The sequence below is a fragment of the Sardina pilchardus genome, chromosome 4 (assembly GCF_963854185.1).
Source record: "Sardina pilchardus chromosome 4, fSarPil1.1, whole genome shotgun sequence".
In the NCBI taxonomy this organism is placed as follows: Eukaryota; Metazoa; Chordata; class Actinopteri; order Clupeiformes; family Clupeidae; genus Sardina; species Sardina pilchardus.
The window spans coordinates 30,417,556-30,432,188 of NC_084997.1; the positions used below are offsets into that span (position 1 = coordinate 30,417,556).

General features: G+C 40.2%; 1 protein-coding gene across 5 annotated transcripts in view; it reads left to right on the forward strand.

The window, feature by feature from the left end:
* Window positions 1–14,633, forward strand: part of LOC134078786 (uncharacterized) — a 47,379-nt gene that overhangs the window by 12,599 nt on the left and 20,147 nt on the right. For 4 of the 5 annotated variants that reach the window (XM_062534930.1, XM_062534933.1, XM_062534932.1 and 1 more), the window contains exon 1: window positions 14,493–14,582. The exons of the other annotated variant lie outside the window; for it this stretch is intronic. The gene's annotated coding sequence lies outside the window, so the exon portion shown is untranslated. Of the gene's footprint in view, window positions 1–14,492; window positions 14,583–14,633 lie in introns of those variants that run through there. 5 annotated transcript variants of the gene reach the window in all.

Sequence of the window (14,633 nt, forward strand, 5' to 3'; positions counted from 1 at the left end):
GTTGTATAATAAGATTTGACACATTGCAGTTTTTTAATGCTGGGGTTATTTATAAATCAAAGAATTGTGGGTAGATGTGGGTGAACTGTGCAACATGCAGTTTGTGGACAAGAGGCAGACGTAACAGACAGATATTTGTGTTTGAAGGGGTGGTGTGTCTGTGTGTGTGTAAGTGTGTGTGTGTGTGTGTGTGTGTGTGTGTTTATGTGAAAGTCTTCGTTGCTAGTCAACTCAGCGACATGCAGTTTGTGGACAAGAGGCAGATGTAACGGACTGACGTTTCTGTTTGAAAGAGTTGTTTGTGTGTGTGTGTGTGTGTGTGTGTGTGTGTGTGTGTGTGTGTGTGTGTGTGTGTGTGTGTGTCTTTGTTGCCGGTGTACAGTATTTCTGAATATGAATGCTGTCTGGACAGGAAATGGCATAGCTTTTATCACATGCAACCAATCCAAAATCGATATTCATATTCAGAAACGTTAACCAGTAACAGCCTGGTTGCTTTGACTTATCAAAACCAAATTTTATCCTATTACATCATTTGAACAGGTGAGTCGTCCTGTTTATTTTACCATCCATTTGAGGCTATAACACATTGCAACTTATTTAACAGTGAGTAAACTGCGGATGTTCCCGCATAACAGGATAGCTATACTCCTAACATTACTCGTATTTGTTCTAGAAACATGCCTAGTTCTAGCCTGGATGCCAGACCGAAGTTTAGCCCCGCCTCCATTCTTTTTCGGCAGGGAACTTCGGTCTGGCACTGCTCCGTTCAGCTGCTACTATTCGAGATACACTTCGGCTCGGACCAATCACATTTCACAGGGCGGGCTTTACGTGATGATTGACATATGAACAGCAGTGACGTTCACGGCTGCATGCGTCCTCGTTCAACGAGTTGGTAGTGAGACCATGTTCGCTTAGGTTGATTTTGATTGCAACAGAAACGCTATGGCTATGAATGCATAATTTGTTCATGCAGTTTGGCCTTTCGTTTATCTTAGCTATTGAAACGGAGGTTTTATCACGGATTCGCACAACTATTTCTGAACACTTAGACCAACGAGGATGTGTGGGAAAACTTCAGTTTCACTTTCACCCAGTTAAAACAGCATGTTTGGGTGATGTTGTTCCCGTTTGTTTAAAAATGTCTGTTTGCTCGTTGGGTTAACGACACACTTCCCCAGCTGTTCATTGCATACAGTTTGAAGGAATTATTTTTAAAAACGAAGGAGGATGTTTTCCATAGCCTACCCTGCTACATATTTCTGTCTTAGATTTCGCAGATACTGACAGCCAATAACTTGTTCTGTTTGGTTTGGTCTATCCAATGAGTGCAGAGCTATCCCCCCCGCACTGTATCGGTTGAATCACGCCCCATAATCGCAGCTGAATGGAGCAGTTTCAGACTCATATTCTGATAAGAATTGAGTATGACGTCGTCAGGCTAGCCTAGTTCCTTAGGCTCCCTCCTTTCTTCAGTGGTTACGTGTTTCATGCTAGCTACACGTGAACAACTCATACTTAATTCAACACAAGGTCTACAGACCTTAGAGGTGTACATTTCATTTTCATACATCAAAGCGTTCGCCCGTGACAGCCAATCAAATTCGATGGTGAAGCGTCCAAACAGGAAGTGAGGTCAAATCTCGGAAACGCTGTGAGGTATCGAGACCATATTTGGCGGGATGATTTTGGACACCATCCAAAGTAGCCTCAGTAAATGTGTTGTAATTTGGCCACTAGGGGGCGCCGCAATTAGCAAAAATGCATTTTGGCTCATATCTCTTTACGTCTTTGGGATGACATCTACATTTTTACATTGGAGGTGCTCTGGGACATACCACTGATAAACCTAGGCAACTCGTCAGGTCAGTGTAAGAATTCGGCAATCGAGGGCAACGTCGCCAAACTCGAAGCAGCTTCGCGTCTTGGCCAAACTTTGGCGCTTTGACCTGAGGGCGAGCTGTCGCGTATCCTGCCGGGGCGCTCTCGCGGCGCGTCGGAGCAAGCACACTTCGCACTTTCCCACCGGGAAATGCATTCTAGTTCTTCCTATTATTATCATTTATCTTAACGCCAACTTTTGTCTCCCTGTCTTGTCCTAGGGATTTGGAGCTAGAGACGCCGTTCCACCTCTCACGCGTGCGTCCTGATGGGAGGATGGTGGCTTGTATACAGCTTTTTGATACGCCTTGTCGTTCTCCCGTTATTCCAGTTTTTCCGGTCGATTTTTTCCCATAGGAATGAATGGAAAAGCGACTTTTGAGCGCTGATGCCCACACATTTTTCCACCTGTAGCCCAAACCGTAAGACATAAAGTCATGAAATTTGGTACGCTGATAGAGGAGACTACCCTGATTGACACCACCAGGTTTCATGCTCGCCACTCTCACGCCCTAGCGCCACCAACTGGTCAAAGTTGGAAAACACGTTAATGCCTGTAACGTTTGATCCGTATGGCCGATTTTGATAAAACTTATACCATTGGAATCCTCTGACTCAGCTGATTCCAACGCACCATGTGATGTAATTTTCCGCCATGATGGATTTTCCACCATTTTGAATTTTGTCCAAAGTCAAAGTAAAGCGACTCTGGCCGCATAGTTCCTCCGATCGTCATGAAACTTGGCACGCGTGATCTACAGACCAAGGCGAATCAACCGCTTTGATTTCGCCTTCATACGTCCAAGCGTTCGCCTGTGATAACCAATTAAATTCAGCGAGCGAAGCCGCCAAACAGGAAGTGTGCCTATCTTGGAAATACTGTGACGTATGAAAGCCATATTTGGTGGGATGACTTGAGACCCCATCCAAAGCACCCTCAATAAATTTGGTGTTATTCGGACTGTCGATGGCTCTATAATTAGCAAAAACGTGTGTGTTGACGAATGTATACTATTAAGCAGAATAGCTCATCTTAAATTGCTTAAGTAATGTCAAAAGGACATTCCAAAGTGATTTAAGATACAATGTTGATATTTTTTTTAAAAAAATCAAAGTATGCCAATTCTTGCAAAAGTAACTGGGACGGGATCCATCATTTCCATAGTTTGATGACAGCGTAGTTGTATGGTATCATTGCGCCGATATCTTTGTCGGACCTGTCTGAGATTGTCCGCAATGGTGAGATTTGGGTTGTCGGCAGCATTGTCTCATCCCGAGACTGAGTATATCTTAACGACGCCATGGCCTCGAGAGGCAAGTACGGACTTGTTCGTTGTTAATAATGTTCAGTGTCCAGGTGGTATATAAGGTTGCAATCACACGACTTTTCACTGTGACGGTGTTTCGTTTTTGACAATTTGTAATAGTTTCTCTTCGTAATGAATTGCTATTTAGGAGATTGTAATGATTACAGGATATCGTTTGATATATTTGTGATGTTTTGAGAGTAATTCGATTTTATTTCTTGTTATTTACCATAATTGACCGGAGCATTCTGGGTAACTTCCTGTAATAAAGACCGCTCCTGCACGTATGCACCAGTCATTATGTCCGTGCACTTTCTGAGCGAGAGAGACATTGTGCTATCTTTGGCGTGCGTGTGATGATAATTGACCATAAAGTGAGTTTGACACCTCATTCCTACATGTTTATTGTTTAGTCAATAATATTGTCACGGTCTGAGCCGACCAAGATTTCGTTTATGTTATTGCACTCAGTATTTACCAGTCATTTGTTATGTTAGAGCGCCATCTACTGGCCTTATCAGAATCTACTTTGGAGTGAAAGTAGGCTAGTAAATACTTCCTGCTTAGCGTTAAAACGAGAGAAGTCACTGAGATGATTCACACTGGTTGCTGTCTCCGGACAATTTATGTTTTTCACCTGCTATAGTTATTTCTTACCCATACGAAGGCAATGCCTGTAAGTATACATTGTTCTAGTGAAATATGTGTTTAGACATAAGTACAGAAAATAAGATATGTGAGAAAGATTTCTTTGTTTTTTGATATGGCGGCAATTCGCTATATGCGTGGCTAGACAAGACAAATGAAAATAGTTTATTTTTGTATTGACAGTTTTACAGCATAAATGAAGGAAAGGAGAAAAAAGTGAAGATTTCCTGCATTCTTTGTTCGTCCTTGCCTAGTGATTGTAAACTTGCTGGATAGCTGAGCTAGCTCGAATTAGTGAGGCCAGTAGTCTACAATATTTACTGTTCAGCATGTTGTAACGTGCCTGAAACATGTTGTTTAACGTCTTAAGAAGATGTAATGGAGATTAGGCCTATTGTTTACTTTCGCTTTGCATTTTTATATGTAGGCTAGGCTACTGCTTTTGTATTCGTTGTGTATCCTTTGAATGTGCACAAGTTTACATCTGTTTTAGCATGTAGAATTCATTATAGTTTGAGTGATTATGTAGAAAAGGACGGGACATTTGTGTGTTCGCTGTGATTTAGCATTTGTTGCGATATTTCATGTGGTAAACTCGCGTGCCTTCCTGTTAAGTTTCTTATTTTTGTTAGTACCTGCAGAGACGTGCAAGTTCGTTGTGCACTTAAACAGAGATAATTAATTTACCTTTTGACAATTCCTGCAGTTATCCTGAGTAATCCAGTCTTTGACATTCAGAGTTGCGAGTCATTGATGAAAAGTAAGTTTGTATTTAATTCACACTGGTATGCAAGAGGTTTGCTAATATAGTTAAACTTGCTCTTGACATAATTTCCATGAAGTAATATAGTGTAAGTGTTCTTTGAAATTATAATACTTCATGTGTTTCGCTTAGGAATCTACCGTTTAGCGTTATACTGTTGTAAGGATGTTGCATTTTCAAATGGAAGTTTTTAACGCTATTACACCGTACCATTTTACGCCGCTAGATGGCGTAATTGACCACATAATAACTGTAGTCACGAACAAAAAGGTTCCCTTTCTATCTTGAAGGGGTTAGCGTTGCTGTATGTGTGTCCTGGCTTACAATTCAGTTTAATGAGCTTAGTGTTGATGCATTTCTGTATGCTGCAGATATATTATTTGTAAGACTAGAACCTAAATTGTATTTGTCTTTTTCTTATTTCAGACTATCTATATATATATATAAATAGCCATACCCATATTTCTCTGTATGGAAATCCTGAATGTCTCTGCTGGAACAATACAAAGTTAAACCCCATCTCTTCTCCGTCCTATATTCTAACCGATATACCATCCAGTATATTGCCACTACCTACCCGAATCAGTGCAAACCTATAACCTCCCCAATAATAATAGTAATTATAATTAGGTAAAAATAATAGTTTCCGCTTTAGGGAGAAATCCCAGAATTCCACTACAGCTAAGGAAAGTGGGAGCTACGTTTTTCGACTCAAGCTTATGTGTGGAGACTTAAACTGGGAAGTTTGGCCCACTTATAGCAGTTAACAATTCTAGGTCCAATTAATTACATCCAACACAAAGTGTTATAGAAAGTATTACTGTGTGTTTCATTTAACTATTGTTCATGGTAAACATTTAATTAATTTAGGCTATGGGTGGTATAGGTGAATTATTACCACACAGTTACTATTTAGAACTACGTAATCCTTAATTGAGATTTCATTGAAAGTGATAGGTTGAACTTTTAAAAAGGGGTTTAAAAAATATTTTTGTACTTTCATTTTATTATGTCATACTGAACTGAATTCTAAGAGTTAAAAACAAAGGATACAATAAATGTTTTGTGATTGTTGCATTATGCATAGTATTTCATTTAGGATAAGCTATATCAAAGCAGGTAGAAGTAACTGTAGTCACTTGACATTTCTGAGGATTTACATATTTCCACCAGGGCAGTGGTAAAGACATTCTTCAGTGGAGGCACCACAGTTAATCACGCTATCAACATCTTCTTACCTTTTCTTCTGTTATTACTATTCTTTAACTTTATGGTAGACTGCGAGTCCAGCAAATTGAGAACCTAGGATCCTGTTTATGTTTATGAATGTGACTCCAGTATATGTTGAGACATACGGGTGGAAAAATAGGTTACATTTATATAATGCAAATGATTAAGTTAACAATATCATTGAATATGTTGTACAAACAAGAAGAGCGAAATGGTAAACTTTTAAGAAATCATCATCCACATCATAGTTTGACGCTGTGTGGGGTTATGAACTTGACAGTTTTGCATGGAATTGCCCATACAGTATACATACATATATATATATATATAAATATATTAAGATTTGACACATTGCAGTTTTTTAATGCAGGGATTATTTATAAATCAAAGAATTGTGGGTAGATGTAGGTGAACTTTGCAACATGCAGTTTGTAGACAAGAGGCAGACGTAACACACAGATATTTGGGTTTGAGGGGGTGTTGTGTGTGTGTGTTTGTGTGAAAGTCTTCGTTGCTGTTGCCGTTGTGGGTCAACTCAGCAACATGCAGTTTGTGGACAAGAGGCAGATGTAACGGACTGATGCTTCTGTTTGAAAGAGGTGTATGTATGTGTGTGTGTCTGTGTGTGTGTGCCTTGTTGCCGGTGTACAGTATTTCTGAATATGAATGCTGTCTGGACAGGAAATGGCATAGCTTTTATCACATGCAACCAATCCAAAATCGATTTCATATTCAGAAACGTTAACCAGTAACAGCCTGGTTGCTTTGACATATCAACACCAAATTTCATCCTATTACACCATTTGAACAGGTGATTCGTCCTGTTTATTCTACCATCAATTTGAGGCTATAACACATTGCAACTTACTCAACAGTGAGTAAACAGCAGATGTTCCCGCAATACTCCTAACATTACTCGTATTTGTTCCAGAAACATGCCTAGTTCCTTAGGCTCCTTCCTTCTTTCAGTGGTTACGTGTTTCATGCTGGCTACTCGTGAACAACTCATACATAATTCAACACAAGGTCTACAGACCTTAGAGGTGTACATTTCATTTCCATACATCAAAGCGTTCGCCCATGGCAGCCAATGAAATTCGATGGCGAAGCCTCCAAACAGGAAGTGAGGTCAAATCTCGGAAACGCTTTGAGGTGTCAAGACCATATTTGGTGGGATGATTTTGGACACCATCCAAAGTAACCTCAGTAAATTTGGTGCAATTTGGCCACTAGGGGGCGTCGCAATTAGCAAAAATGCATTTTGTCTCATACGGTATCTCTTTATGTCTTTGGGATGACATCCACATTTTTACATTGGAGGTGCTCTGGGACATACCACTGATGAACCTAGGCAACCCTTCACGTCAGTGTAAGAATTCGGCAATCGAGGGCAACGCCGCCAAACTCGAAGCAGCTTCGTGTCTTGGCCAAACTTTGGCGCTTTGACCTGAGGACGAGCGGTCGCGTCTCCTGCCGGGCGCTGTCGCGGCGCGTCTGAGCAAGCACACTTCGCACTTCCCACCGGGAAATGCATTCTAGTTATTTATCTTAAGTCAAACTTTTGTCTCCCTATCTTGTCCTAGGGATTTAGAGCTAGAGACGCCGTTCCACCTCTCACGCGTCGGTCCTGATGCGAGGATGGTGGCTTGTATACAGCTTTTTGATACGCCTTGTCGTTCTCCCGTTATTCCAGTTTTTCCGGTCGATTTTTTCCCATAGGAATGAATGGAAAAGTGATTTTTGAGCGCTGATGCCCACACATTTGTCCACCTGTAGCCCAAACCGTAAGACATAAAGTCATGAAATTTGGTACACTGATAGAGGAGACTACCCTGATTGACACCACCAGATTTCATGCTTGCCACTCTCACGCCCTAGCGCCACCAACTGGTCAAAGTTGGAAAACACGTTAATGCCCGTAACGTTTGATCCGTATGGCCGATTTTGATAAAACTTATACCGTTGGAATCCTCTGACTCGGCCAATTCCAACGCACTATGTGACGTCATTTTCCGCCATGATGGATTTTCCACCATTTTGAATTTTGTCCAAAGTCAAAGTAAAGCGACTCTGGCCGCATAGTTCCTCCGATCGTCATGAAACTTGGCACGCGTGATCTACAGACCAAGGCGGATCAACTGCCTCGATTTCGCCTTCAAACATCCAAGCGTTCGCCTGTGACAACCAATTAAATTCAGCGAGCGAAGCCGCCAAACAGGAAGTGTGCCTATCTTGGAAATGCTGTGACGTATGAAAGCCATATTTGGTGGGATGACTTGAGATCCCATCCAAAGCACCCTCAATAAATTTGGTGTTATTTGGTCTTTCGATGGCTCTATAATTAGCAAAAACGTGTGTGTTGGCGAATGTATACTATTAAGCAGAATAGCTCATCTTAAATTGCTTAGGTCATGCAGAAATGACATTTCAGAGTGATTTAAGATACAATGTTGATATTTTAAAAAAAAAATCAAATCGAGGCCATTCTTGTAAAACACATTGGTGTAATTCTCACAGTACTATGGAGTCATTCCATGTATTTTCATACCTTCATTATGGAATGGTAGTTGACTTCCACTGTTCAATTGGTCATTGGATGACATGGAATGTTCGCAACGGTGCAATGTGGGTGTGATTCTAGGATGGTCCGCATCGGGATGTCTCATCCTGAGACTGGTATATCTAAGCAATGCCATGGCCCCGAGGGGCAAGTACGGACTTACGCGCTGTTAGACATTACTTGTGTTCATTTGGTATATATACTCGACAATCACACGATGTTTCATACTGACGGTGTGTTTTGGATGATTTGTATTGACCTGAGCATTCTGGGTGAACTTCACTCCCAAATTCGGCGAAATACCGGAAGTAGAGCGGTCGCCCTGTCTGAGGATTTTAAGTTTCGTTTTCTGTTGTGATGATGAGCAGACGGCTGTGCACAAAAAACATAGATAATTAATTTACCCTTAGACAATTCCTGCAGTTATCCTGAGTAATCCAGCCCTTTACATTCAGAGATGCGATCATTGACAAAAAGTAAGTTTGATACATACATCGTTAATTCACACTGGTATGCAAGAGGTTTGCTAATACACTTAAACTTGCTCTTGACATGATTTCCATGAAGTAATATACTGTAAGTGTTCTCTGAAATTATAATACTACATGTGTTTAGCTTAAGAATCTACTGTTTAGCGTTTCTACTGTAAGGACGTAGACTAGTCTTGCATCTCTGTACTCTTCTTCTGTTGAGGTGTTGTTGCCTAGTGACGCCCTCTCGTGCAGCCTCATGCTAGTTCATTAGAGACGTTATCTAGTAGTACACCACAGTGTTGGTGAAGTTCATGACGTTAGTTTTGAGTGAGTTTACTGCCAATTACCTTAAGTTGAAGTTGTGTGCGTGTATGACAACAAAAGTAAGTGACCGTAACCTTCGGTCATGTGTATTGGGAGTGGGATGTATCTTTCACGTTGATATGCAAGGACTTAGCATGCTAAACGGAGCATTAGCATTAAGGGTTTGAAATGAAGGAAGCCTGTGTTACTTGTGTGAGAAGTTGAGCTTATAGAATGAGAGATAGCGATACAGTTTATTTAGTGACCATATTAATGACAGTTTATTTGGTTCTTTACAGACCACTATACATTATAAGTTTATTCATGCTGTTGTATGGTGGAAGAAAACTCAATAAAGAAACTAAGGAGAAACTACTGCTTCACAACCAGTATTCTAACCAAAGATTCTAGCGCTGTATGATCTTTGGTTCTAACTGACGCCACCCAAGCAACACAATCAATCAATCCATACAGTCCTTTAGCCCCATAGACAGTAAAAGATAGCCCTCATTAACAATCTCCGACTGGAGGAAGTTTGTACCTGTGCTGTGCGAGTTAACGCTATTACACAGTACCGTTTACGCCGCTAGATGGCGTTATTGACCACATAATAACTGTAGTCACGAACAAAAAGGTTTCTTTTCTTTCTTGAAGGGGTTAGCGTTGCCGTTGCTGTATGTGTGTCCTGGCTTACAATTCAGTTTAATGAGCTTAGTATTCAATGCATATCTGTATGCTGCAGATATATTATCTATAAATAGCCATCTACCTATATTTCTCTGTATGTATGGAATCCTTAATGTCTCTGCTGGAACAATACAAAGTTAAACCCCATCTCTTCTCCGTCCTATATTCTAACCGATATACCATCCAGTATAGTGCCACTACCCTACCTGAATCAGTGCAAACCTATAACCTTCCCAATAATAATAGTAATAATAATTAGGTAAAAATAATAGTTTCTGCTTTAGGGAGAAATCTCAGAATTCCCCTCCAGCTAAGGAAAGTGGGAGCTATGTTTTTAGACTCAGTAGGCAAGCTTATGTGTGGAGACTTAAACTGTGAAGTTTGGCCCACTTATTGTATAGCAGTTAACAATTCTAGGTTCAATGAATTACATCCAACACAAAGTGTTATAGAAAGTATTACTGTGTGTTTCATTTAACTATTGTTCATAGTAAACATTTAATTAATTTAGGCTATGGGTGGTATAGGTGAATTATTACCACACAGTTACTATCTAAAACTAGAAAATGTAATTCCATGGAAGGAATTACCATTGCATGTAAATGCAAAAAGGTTGCTAGCTGTGTAAAACATATTAGGCCTATAGTTAAAAAGACAACTAGGCTAAACTGAAGAATAGATAAATAACAATTACAATTCCAAGTTGGAAAGTCACATTTAAAAAGTGATTTATGAAAATGCATAAAAATTGTGGATATAGGCTATTTTGGAAAATAACTCTTCATTTATTAGAATTTAAAAGACTGAAATGAAGTTGCCAACTTCAAGTTGCAAGAGCTGACTTTAAGTAGCCTACAGTGAAACGACTGGTAGGATAGCTTACATAGCCTTCATATCTACACTAATGCAGGTTAAAAGTAGGCCTAGGCTGACACCATTGGAATACTGTACGGAATACAATCTCAAACAACGCCAATCAACGATGATGCAGCAACAGGTAGGATATCTAGCAAATGTAACGTTAGCTTACTAGGATAATTTATGTAGACTACACATATTACAGGATGAGCTAGTATGTTCTTCGAAACCGTTTCCAGGTGTGTGAGTGTGATTGTCCTAATAGGAATAAGCGACTGTGAGAAGGCTTGAACCTAAATCAACTAGTAGGCCTGTCTATCAGGTTGGACTTCACTTAAAACGCTGCTCTGTAGAGATGGCTAAAAGCCCTTGTGTAAGCCCTGTTCGCCTTGCAGCCTACCCCGACGTTAAACGTTAGCCTGGAGCAAGTTTGGTTGTCGTTAACTAAATACAGTGTTTACGTTGACGTTAGGTTAGATTGTCTTTAGCTGTTGATAACGTTACCGAGAGCAAACCGGTTAGGCTACTGTAACGATATAAACAAATCAAGTAAGGAGTAGCCTAAGAGACAAGACGATAACGTCCTGGTTTACAGCAGCTGCAGCTGTTACAGCTTAATGAGTAGACGTAACGTAACATTCACGTAGCCTGGTTCAGCGCATCAACGGTGGCATGGCTTTGGATCAGAGATCCTTGATTACTGACAGCTGCGCACTGACGTAACAATTAATCTTTGCCGCCAAAGGGTCTCAATGTAAACTCTGGGAATTTTAATTTCTTTTATCGTAAATATCTCAAAAAGTATAAAGTTCACACATTTGAAAAATACATAGAACAAATCTCCGTTACAAGTCCTGTGTAGGAGTGCTTGAATGACGTCAAACGGCTCAGTGGTTTTAGAGCCTTTGATAGTTGATTTTGGTCGGAAGCAGAATAATAATTATAACGATAATAAGAAGAACAGGGATAACAGTACATTGCATTTACATGCAATGTAACTACGTAATCCTTAATTGAGATTTCATTGAAAGTGATAGGTTGAACTTTTAAAAAGGGGTTTTAAAAACTGTTTTTGTACTTTCATTTTATTATGTCATAGCCTACTGAACTGAATTCTAAGAGTTAAAAACAAAGGATAAAATAAATGTTTTGTGATGCTTGCATTGCATAGTATTTCATTTAGGATAAGCTATATTAAAGCAGTTAGAAGTAACAGTAGTCACTTGACATTTCTGAGGATTTGCATATTTCCACCAGGGCAGTGGTAAAGACATTCTTCAGTGGAGGCACCACACAGTTAATCACGCTATCAACATCTTCTTACCTTTTCTTCTGTTATTACTATTCTTTAACTTTATGGTAGACAGTGAGTCCAGCAAATTGAGAACCTAGGATCCTGTTTATGTTTATGAATGTGACTATGTGTATAGTAGCCTATATGTTGAGACATAAGGGTGGAAAAATAGGTTACATTTATATAATGCAAATGATTAAGTTAACAATGTCATTGAATATGTTGTACAAACAAGAAGAGCGAAATGGTAAACTTTTAAGAAATCATCATCCACATCATAGTTTGATGCTGTGTGGGGTTATGGACTTGACAGTTTTGCATGGAATTGCTCATACAGTATATACATATATATATATGTATATGTGTGTGTGTGTGTGTGTGTGTGTGTGTGTGTGTCTGTGTGTGTGTGTGTGTGTGTGTGTGTGCCTTGTTGCCGGTGTACAGTATTTCTGAATCTGAATATGGACAGGAAATGGCATAGCTTTTATCACATGCAACCAATCCAAAATCGATTTCATATTAGGGATGTTAACCGGTGACTGTTTGACCGATGGTTGACCGTATCCACGTTAACCGACCAAAGTTGTCGCTAGTCGGTTAACAAAAAAAAAAGAGAGGCATCTTTAAATTAGCCTAAAGACAGTGGACTAAACGTTACTACAGCTAGCCATCTCATTCCAAGAAGATCTTTTTTTCGTGAAGTTAACAAATTATCCCTCACACTCAATTTTTCATAACTCGCCTGCTTGTAGGCTAGGCTACGTAATAAACCAATAAAAACATTTGGCACGAGGTCACAGCGGTGGCCGGTGCGTCTTTTGCAATCTGGAAGTGCGCTGTTTTATCCATTGGTTTTATCGTGTTGCAGTCTAGGCAACTTTCCGCATAAGATGGGCTTAGATTTGGAAAGACATTACATCTACATTTCAGGAAGGGTCATCAATGGTAACAGATAAGGTAATGATCATCTTTCGTTATTATTGTTAGCACTTCCTCAAACTAAACTGGCGCTGTAGGGGATTTAAAAAAGTGACGTGAGTGAAAGGGCGGCGCCGGGGCTGTGTGTAGCCTATGAGCGGGGGACAGAGAGATGAGAGTTGGGAAATTGCGTGGCTGTTATTTCAAATAGCATAATTTATTTTAAACGAACCGGTTAACCGGTTTCAACCGGCTAATGAGCCTCGGTGGTCGGTCAAGAAAATTTTTAGTTTTCGCCATCCCTATTTCATATTCAGACACGTTAACCAGTAACAGCCTGGTTGCTTTGACATATCAACACCAAATTTGATCCTATTACACCATTTGAACAGGTGAGTCGTCCTATTTATTCTACCATCAATTTGAGGCTATAACACATTGCAACTTACTCAACAGTGAGTAAACAGCAGATGTTCCCGCAATACTCCTAACATTACTCGTATTTGTTCTAGAAACATGCCTAGTTCCTTAGGCTCCTTCCTTCTTTCACTGGTTACGTGTTTCATGCTGGCTACACGTGAACAACTCATACATAATTCAACACAAGGTCTACAGACCTTAGAGGTGTACATTTCATTTCCATACATCAAAGCATTCGCCCATGGCAGCCAATCAAATTCGATGGCGAAGCCTCCAAACAGGAAGTGAGGTCAAATCTCGGAAACGCTTTGAGGTGTCAAGACCATATTTGGTGGGACGATTTTGGACACAATCCAAAGTAGCCTTAGTAAATTTGGTGTAATTTGGCCACTAGGGGGCGTCGCAATTAGCAAAAATGCATTTTGTCTCATATCTCTTTACATCTTTGGGATGACATCCACATTTTTACATTGGAGGTGCTCTGGGACATACCACTGATGAACCTAGGCAACCCGTCACGTCAGTGTAAGAATTTGGCAATCGAGGGTAACGCCGCCAAACTCGAAGCAGCTTTGCGTCTTGGCCAAACTTTAGCGTTTTGACCTGAGGGCGAGCAGTCGCGTCTCCTGCCGGAGTGCTTTCGCGGTGCGTCGGAGCAAGCACACTTCGCACTTTCCCACCGGGAAATGCATTCTAGTTATATTTGTGAGTTTATGGGATCCCTAGATCTCTATTGTCTCAAGACCCCCCACCCTCCTACAGTTCCCTGAGCCCCTCTTGTGGGATCTGCCCCCAATGCTACCAAATGCAGTCTTGCTATAGCTTATATCCTTGTTCTTAAAAGCAATGACACCATTCACAAGAGAAGTGTTGTATGCTGTGTTACAGGTTGATGGTAAAACATAATCTAAATAATCAGTAAATCCTCAGTCACTCCCACTTGGTAACCTTTCACTATCTTTTTTAAACAGATGAAGGCTATATGTTAGTTATACTGCAATCTTCAGTGATCTAATAATGAATTTCGAACAGGATATCTATGTTGTCAGGAGGAACACGGAAATGATTTATAGCAGATTGCAGGTATTTCCAGTAGAAGAGAGGTAGTTGAAAAACTGGTTCTTAAAAATGAAAGTAAGTCAAGAGATTTTTTTAGACAAGCGTCAGTCATAGTCAAGGTGAGACTCTTAGGGAAATACTGGAAATTCGTTGTCTTTTCGAACAACTGGGCTGTGAGGTAAGACTTTGATAAAATGTATTGTTGTCTAGGCCTACTAAAGGCCCATAC